Source organism: Dreissena polymorpha, chromosome 6 (assembly GCF_020536995.1).
Source record: "Dreissena polymorpha isolate Duluth1 chromosome 6, UMN_Dpol_1.0, whole genome shotgun sequence".
NCBI lineage: Eukaryota > Metazoa > Mollusca > Bivalvia > Myida > Dreissenidae > Dreissena > Dreissena polymorpha.
The window spans coordinates 102,286,703-102,296,673 of record NC_068360.1 but is presented as its reverse complement, the minus strand read 5'-3'; the positions used below and the strand labels follow the sequence as shown (position 1 = coordinate 102,296,673).

Sequence of the window (9,971 nt, the reverse complement as noted above, 5' to 3'; positions counted from 1 at the left end):
TATTGCCTATAAACTTGTTTTTCTCTTGGCACAGAAGTCAAACTGTTTATGAACAGCTTTCTGCTACTATGCTATTGTTATTGATATTTTTATAGCTTTGCTGGAAAAGTGTTAATTTAAAAATGTTTGTTGGTGCAAAATAGTTACTTCTCTGTCAATTACCGTCGACTATTCAACAAAATAAAGAGAGGGCATAAACGTTAAAGGGATGGTTTAGTCGGCGCATGCAGAAAAAGAAATGAAACGAAAAAGGCGTGCCCTTTTAATCATGTATGTATAAGAATAGACAAAGATATTTTAGTGTAAGCTTTAATTGCAGTCTGATTTAATTGTGTGTATAGTTAATGTTTTTCATAATTGTATGTTCTAAAACTCAAATGGAGATTTGGACATTTCAATTATAATATAGAAACATTTTACTTTACTATACAAGGCATAAAAACATAGTGTTTATACAGCGAAAAGTTAATATAACAGTTAAATGACCAATCTTATCTTAACTATAGTGTAAACTTAAGAAACTAATCGATATTATCTTAACAACTAAGGTTGATACTTGTGCGGTAAAAATAGCGAACATGTGGGCAATTAGGAAAATATTTGAATGCAACTGTATGCATTATATTGTATAATTTTAAAGATCATTATATTGGTATTGCTAGTATCGATATAAACGAAAGTACAATATGATACATTCATTAAGCCTCATTTAATCAACAACATCGATACAAATATATTTCAGTACTGAAAACTCAATCTATTAAAGATAAAGTAGCATATGCTCATTACCCTTGCACTGTATAAGGTCAACATAAATGTGTGCTTTCCTTTATTGAAATTGAATATAAACATGATGTGAACAAACATCGACAAAAATGCAGAGACATTGCATAGAACGTATTATATATTCTTATCATTGAAGCCTTATCAAGAACAAATTAAACAGTAAAGGTCTACAATTTGAAAGATTTCTGAAAAACATTTTCAAGTATTACACATTTAATGAGATTTTTATATGTAAGTTTTGAAAAAAGTGTTATGTCTGCCGCGTTCTTTTACTTTCTTTACTTGTGTTCTGTAAAAAAATAACATGCATTGGATATATTCAATGAAATCATCTGTGATAATCAGTATATAATGCGCACATTATATGGTTTTGTGTTACTCTGAACGTACTGTCTAAATAATATGTAAACACACCTTGACAAATATTGCATGTGTTATTGACTAATACATAAGTGCATCGTTTTTAATGCATATACTCATTAATAAAGTAATGTCACGCTTCAATATACTATAGTAGATAATTAAATTAACATATCAAATACATATGTATTTAAACGATACTTTGAAACAGAATTAGAGCTATTGTTTACTTGGTCGTCATAACTTATGTTTTGTTATTTACATTCAAGTTGTTGTTTGTTTATGTTCATTACCGCGAAGATTGGATGACGTATAAGTTATGAAGCATTCAGACCCCTATTCGAAGTAAATAATTTTATATTGTACAGCACATGTCTTTCAAGTAATCGTAATATTCCGAAACGCAAATGATTGAAATGAGACATATCAATTCAAACTGTAAATGACCTTTTTATTAGAAAACACAGTATTGCGTCTCAATCAAATGTAATCGCCTTCAAGAAATCAAAGCTTTCAATAAGAGTATGATTCTTTTTTACGTTGTCCAGCCCACTAATCAGATTGATGCTCAATGTGTTTATAGCACTAACATAGCTTTGTTCATTTAAAATCATTTAAATTTAGATCTAACACATCATGCTTTACAACATTAAGATTATCTTTCACTTAAACTGAAAACAACAGTGTATACGTGCATGAACTAATTATCATGTAGTTATCACAGATTTCAAAATTATGAGCAACACTATGAGATATTATGCCTGTACGCATGTACTTTGTTTATGTAAACGCTTATACTAATTGAATTGAGGGTATGTGTTTTCTAATAGAATGCGTCAGAGTCTATCATATGGTCGAATGATATTTGGAAATTGTGAAAACTTTAAGATATACATAACAACGGTTTCGTTTAATCTTGGTAATCAGGTATCCCGTATAATAATGCATTGATAATTTAAATTTATAACGCAGTTTAACTTATATGGCGCTCATTGTGAAACTCATCGATAAGAACAGACCCATTATAGAAACATCAACACTAACCTTTTCGAATTTCCGACGTTGTGCCTCGGCACGTTGAATACAAATGAAACATGCCTTAAACAAACAAAACTAATTTGGCATTCCCAAGTCTCTCTTTATCTTGATGTGTGGTTTCATTAATTATTTATACGATGGTAATTTTGTTTCCTGTTAGGTTTGTTTACAAAGCTAGATCCCTTATACGTATGACGGACGTATTCTATCCATGCATCGATACTTGAATATCTTTTTTGTACAATGTGTGCACTTGTATTGACGTCATTTAAGTTAATATTAGGTTTATAGGTAATGATTGGTTATCAATGCACACTTATCAATTTTATTTTATTTTATATTAAATTCGACGAATTAAGAAAAATTGAAAATATTAGAAGATATTCTTTTGCAATTAATTTAATGTTGTATAAAGTAATCAAATTAACGTTTTTACGAGTGGTGAAGCTCAAGTAACAACATACAAAATACCTGCTTGGTTTTGCAAAGCCAACTTAGTTATTGGTAAACAGCCGCGTCAACAACGAAGCCATGGTAAAAATAGCGATATCGTTTTACATGGATTTACGTTATCGTTTCACTGCTATTGTATTGTATGAACTAGTAAATTACCGGTTTGAAATCACTTATAAGTTCATATAAACTATAGTAAATAATACGATAAATACTCGCCATATGACATTAGCATTACTTTATCTCGTTAAAGAAGTTAATGAAAACGGACTTCGCAATTTGCTAGCTATTTGCCTGTAGATTTGAGGGTATCTGTATCCAGTTAAGACTTAATCATATAATTAGTTACATATTTATGGTCAACAAGATTGCAGCTTATCGTATCATATCGACGTTCATAAACCTCAATGACGTTATTATTATATTCGGTTTAAATTACATTAAAAATTACAAAGTGTTGTTTGTATGTTTAAATGATAATGTACATTATTGTCGTGGAGTTTGTAGGCAATTTAGTACAATGTATTGATATTAGAGTAGAAACATAAACCTTTATAATGCTAATTACTCATAGTTATGAGTAAATTTATTATTCTCTATTCTCAAAATACTATTAAAATCTCATCATCTTTATAACCCATATCATCATCATTATCATTATCAAACAAATAATAAACCAAAGACAAAATAGGAGTGAGTGCTTGTATTTGACAGGACTTTCAACAAATAAATGCAAAAAACAATTCTTCTGAAGCCCGTATATGTTGTATGCGCAATGGATATAGACCTCAACGGCACCGCTCAGTTGAGGAATCTCCAGACGACTGGAAACGGTGTAACATCTTTGTTCAGGTGTATAAAGAACTGAAACGATACTATTTAAATGCTGTAGGGCATGTAATTATGAATACTTCACATACACATGTGTGTCATGTGAAAAAGTGCAAATGTATTCATAACAATTAGACGTCAAGTATATATCTCAAAAAAGAGTTACTGTTTGAATAAACTGATCCCCGCCGATGCCCACAGTGCACACAGGACGCCCCCAATGCCCATCAATCACGCTAACTTGCTTAAATATTATAAATTAACAAATGTGAAACATTAATTTGTTCAAAGAAGCTGCTAATATCTGCACGATTCATCTACCACCACCAATCAAGAGAAGTGTACATGACTTCACGTACACCCCATACAATACTCAGTAGTAATAAACGATTCAGGTAAAACCGCGAGCGGGATACGCAACCCTACTGCCATTTTTTTTTTTCTTATTTTTTCTTTTAATGGCAGGGGGACGTATGAGGACCCATGGCTCGAGACCGGTGTCTAGGTGCCTTCATCACCTCCCGAAACCTCTAATTTAGAGAAATCTACAAATAAGCAGCTATTAAGATACTGTAACATTAAGTATTTTATAGTAAAACATTGCGCAAGTTAACATAACAAACAAACATCAAAAGCATCCTGCACACACCCCGGACATCAGCAAGAAACAAACAAATCACTCAAACCATAAAATCCATAAAGCATCTAACAAGAATGTTGATTAATCATAAATATTCCGAGAAATATATAAATGCATATGACGAATTTAACAGCTATATTAAACCGACTTCAACATCTAACCAGTCACACCAAAATGAAAATATTAAGTAATCGTACAATAAAAATGTCTTTAAAATTAAACGTTCATTACGAACTACAACAAAAAATAATAACACTTGACATTTAAACATACCAATATTTCAATAAGTATGCTGGAGGTACTATCTCCAGGAAGTGAGAGTCTCGAAAAACATGACACCCATAACTTAAAAGACCTCATTCAAACACAATATTAAGTAACAAATGAGTCAAAATAATCAAGGAAACTTAGCTGCTTCAGACTTAAATGAAAATACACCCATCGTCTTTCCTAGTAAAGAAATCGGTTCGTGTTAAGATCCCATCTCACATGGACTAAAAACCGAACTGAAAATATACTAAATATAGACTTTATAATAGCAAAATTATAAACATAAAAGCAATGTAACCAATTATTTAACCATACATATGTTCATTAAGGGCGGGCGGGCGGGGTTATCACCCTTTCGTTTTCTTGCTCCATAACTTTGCCTGTCAAAAACAACCCTCGAATGGCGTCTCACTAGATGTGCAAATCATATATACCCCAAAACGAAAACTCGTGCGCTTTCGCGCTAAAACATGCACACAAAACCCGTGCATTATACGCGCTAAACCATTACCATAATCTCTCTTCTAAACAACACGTATTAAACCATACTATACCGTATTTCTCAAACCGAGAATAATTTCATTTACTCATAGTTATGAGTAAATTTATTATTCTCTATTCTCAAAATACTATTAAAATCTCATCATCTTTATAACCCATATCATCATCATTATCATTATCAAACAAATAATAAACCAAAGACAAAATAGGAGTGAGTGCTTGTATTTGACAGGGCTTTCAAATAAAACAAAGAGAGCATACAAATAATATAAAACATAAAATGAATACCTAAATATTCTCCACCACGTTATATACCTCTCGAACTGTGTTTTAACTGAAAAGATACAATTACAAACATTTGTAAAAGCAATAAAATTAATTCAATCAAAATAGGCACACTATGGCCTTCAACAACGGTCAACTGACCACACAAGCCAACTGGCTTATCAACATCAGGCACACTCTGGCCTTCACAAACGGTCAAATGACCACACAAGCCAAACGGCTAATCAACATCAGGCACACTCTGGCCTTCACAAACGGTCAAATGACCACACAAGCCAAACGGCTAATCAACATCAGGCACACTCTGGCCTTCACAAACGGTCAAATGACCAATCGAATAATGCACAAGAGATTTAAACAAATATAATAAAACAATATTTACAAAATTAATGATAAACATTAAAACGGAAATAAAAATATCATAATCATAATCCTTATAATAATAATAACATACTACATAAACCATACCTTTATGTTCTCCAATACTTAATATACCATTCTTACTGTCCAGTTACTGCACTGCAAAAAATAAACTTGCAAAGATTGTTAATTCCATGTGAACATGCTTTTTAAGAAAATAAGTTCAACTCACAAAAGCCAACCGGCTTTCACACATCAGATCAACTTGCTTTAAAAAACGGTCAACTGACCATACAAGCCAACTTGCTTACCAAATCAGGCCAAATGGCCGTAAACAAATTGGTCCAATGACCACAAGGAACATACACACAACACAAACACAGAACTTAATAATACTCAAAAGCATTTCAAAACCATTTATATAATAATATATTATAGTGTCTTTAAATGTGCTACGAACAACACATCATACATTTCAAATCACACATACATTAATAATGACTTTTCACAAATCTAAATTTAGCGACACCGATAATCTGTCTTTCAAAGAATCTTTAACATATCCGTCCTTAGTGGAAACACTTTTTCATCTACCATGCCTTTGCCAAAGTCTATCCACAGTCTTATTATTGGCACTTATAGATGCTCCACCAGCACGAAAAGAATGAAGTCCATATTTAGAAGAAACATAACCCAATAGACTTAACTTCTTCTTAAAACTATCATTTATAGTAGAATAACTTATATGCTTATTATTAGAAATCAATTTGAAACAGTGTTTAACATTACACAAATAAACTGGTCTAAACACATAATCAGTAGATGAACATGCAATATCTGCAACACACAAATACTTTTCAAACAATTTCACAGGTCATCTGTCTGTATTAGTTTTTGCAATCAAAACAGTATTACCCTCTCTTAAAATGTCCGTTTTTGACTTTTCAAGTTTGATATCACAATGCGTATCTAAAAATACAACATCTGATCTTTTAACAGACAAAATTTCACTTATCCTAAAAAAACCAGCATAAAATAAGAAAAAGATTGTAACGCCTCTTAAATTCCCCAAAGAACAATCGCTCTCAGAAACAAAAGTGTGATAAAATTTCTTTAATATATCTGATGTAATAGGCTCTTTTTTAACTACCGGCTTTGCAATTCTCCGAATGCACCCAAATAAAATACATCATAATAATCACAGTAATAATAATAACATACTACATAAACCATACCTTTATGTTCTTCAATACTTAATATACTATTCGAACTGTCCAGTTACTGCATTGCAAACAATAATCTTGCAAATATTGTAAATTCTATGAGACTTTCGTTCCAAGAAAGTTCGGTAACCTGACAACACAAGCCAACAGGCTTTCACACACCATATAGAATGGCTTTAAAAACGGTCAACTGACCATACAAGCCAACTGGCTTTCAAAATCAGGCCAATTGGCCTTAAACAACTTGGTCCAATGACCACAAGAGACATGCACAAATACCAAACACATTTTACTAATGTTCTCACAATCAATACGTATGTTCTGCTCTTAAACTTAAAACTACCGACTTGACATTTGTTTTTAGGTTCAATTCACCAACACAGACATACTTTAAGCTACTGATCGAACCCTGGCTCAAATTTCCATGGCAATAGCATAAGCTCAATTGATATACTAGAACACCGTATTAATTTTGATTTACTAATTTGAAAACAACAAAATGCTTAACACACTCAAATACAAAGCTATAGGTACTTGGTCGGCTGCAAAACTCGTAAATTTTTGGAATTTTAACCCATCTAACAAATCTCAAAGAAAACCGGTATTGATGCAAAGTTGAATTTCTGTGACTCTAAAAGGAATACATGTACCATCTGAGAATAATCCCTGTTGCATAACCGTTACTTGTTTTTGTTCAATTAAACGCAAAACCTAGAAACTCATTCATTTTTACGTGCTTAACAATAACCATACTCACTTTCTCTTCTAAATAATATGTATAGACCAACATCATTCGGTATTTATCAAACCTAAAATAATTTCATTCACTCAAAATTCGTTAATGTAGTATTATCCATTCACAAAATACTGTCAACTATTCCTCCTCCTCATCAATAACGTTAGCATCATCATCAACATTTATAACATCATCATCAATAAAAGCATCATTATTAATCTTCACAAGTTATTTTCTAACACATAATTACACACAAAACAAAAAAAATATATATTTTTTTTTTTATACCTTTCGAGCTGCCCTCTTACTATAATGTTACACTATTCATGATTTATTCTTCGAACTGTCCAGCTTCTGAAAAAATAAACTTCGCAAACATGTGTAAATGCAATTTCAACATGTGTTTTGAGACATTTTAGTGAATTGACACGCAAGCAAACTGGCTTATACGCATCTGAAAAAATCTGCTTTCGACAAACTGTCAACGGACAACCCGAGCCAACCGGTTAATTTACATAAGCCAATCTGGCCCTTAATAACATACATTTAATGTTCTCCAATATATATAATATCCTTCGAACAGTACAATCTTAACATTAAATAAAAACAAAAATGTAAATGTAAACGCACGTTTTAACAAATTTGGTTAACAAACTACACGCGCTAACTGGGTTTATCCACATCTGGTCAACTGGCTTTCATCAAAACGATAAGCAAATTACACATGTTAACTTGAATTTAAAAAAAAAAACGGCCAAACACCATAAAAGCAAAATGTCTTTACACATCAAGCCAACAGGCCACAAAACAAGAACAAAAACTATCACGAAAACAAAATGACTTATATTGCAAATAAATCCGGTCTACTTTTGTTATCATTACAGTACCTAATCTTTAAAAATGCATTTAACTATGACGAAACTAAATTTAACAAAACCGATAAATGCCTTTCATCTAAGTTTAAAACAACAGTCTAATTGTCAACGCTCTTTTCAAACCAAATTTATACCACAGTTTATCCAAAATATCGTAAATTAATTAGCACATATGCATGCACCATTATTGACACCAACCTTGCAGGGAAAACTTAACGTCTTAAATTATTATGAAAAATATAATAACTCTTAATGTTTTAATTCAATTTAGAGAAAATTTTTTAATTGTATACAACAATAACATATGAACTGTTTATTCAATATCCAGTGAACGAGATGTAATATATGCACAACACAAACATGTTTCGAAAAAAGTTTACAAGACAAGTCTCTATAGCTGTTTCATAGATGAATATAATATATATTTCAGTAATGTATCGATTTTTTATGTTTCATTCTTAATTCACAATTGGAATACCTGAATAGTTTAAAGATATGTTTGCATAAATTTTCATCCGCTCATTATCATACCACGTCATATATCGCACACAACCATCTAGCTGAATTATAAGGAAAACGGCAGTTAATTGTTATTAATCGTTTGTTGAATTATACGCTTGGAACTAATACACAACCTTGTAACACATGTATTACCATATAAGGTTTTATATCTTAAAAACAATAAAAATACAGCAAGGTGTTCGTAAAAACATGAGGGAGAGTGATCTAACTCTGCTATCAAAACAACCTGGAGTGACACACTATGTGGCCTTACCTATATATAATCCTACCAGACCATTACATTTGCGACATCTTTTTGAACATAAATAGTTTCATTTTTACCCAATAATCAAATCAATTGATGTATTTGAATAGTTGGAACTAAACAAAAACAACAGCACAAATAAAGATATGGAGCATGTTATTGAATATACTTATCATTAAAGTTAACAAGGAACGTAACCTGTGTTAATTTCAATCGGAATGTTGTTGCCAGTGTTATTACAATAAACAGAACCAACAAGTCTGACCTTTGTTCGAAGTTCCAGCTCACCATTCCGCTTCTAGCAGAGAATCAGTCCTCTCATCGAAAATCTCCTTCCGAATACTATGTATTTCGCAAATGAACGCCTAAACTACTTTATCACCCTTTCGTTTTCTTGCTCCATAACTTTGCCTGTCAAAAACAACCCTCGAATGGCGTCTCACTAGATGTGCAAATCATATATACCCCAAAACGAAAACTCGTGCGCTTTCGCGCTAAAACATGCACACAAAACCCGTGCATTATACGCGCTAAACCATTACCATAATCTCTCTTCTAAACAACACGTATTAAACCATACTATACCGTATTTCTCAAACCGAGAATAATTTCATTTTTAAACTAGAAATGGCGCGGCATAGGCCGACGTGTATCCCCAAGCCGCATGTTTGACCCAGGGGCGCCTCAGTGTTGGTAATGTAGCCATGCACAGTTGAGATTGACCGTATTGTCATAAGAGAGGTTCAGTATCAATTTGAAGTGAATCGGTGTAGAAATGAAGACATTATAGTAAAAGGCAAAACGCTAGGGGATAAATAGCTGGCATCACCTTATCTCGTCTAATAAT

At 32.1% G+C, this 9,971-nt stretch overlaps 1 long non-coding RNA gene across 1 annotated transcript; it reads right to left on the bottom strand.

Annotated features, from left to right (window-relative positions):
• Positions 1-3,325: 3,325 nt before the first annotated feature.
• On the bottom strand, positions 3,326-9,737 carry LOC127834796 (uncharacterized). Its single transcript, XR_008028195.1, has 2 exons — positions 5,168-9,737; positions 3,326-4,625 (listed from the first exon to the last, which is right to left on the bottom strand). It is a non-coding gene; the product is annotated as an uncharacterized LOC127834796 (long non-coding RNA).
• Between the last annotated feature and the right edge of the window lie 234 nt (positions 9,738-9,971).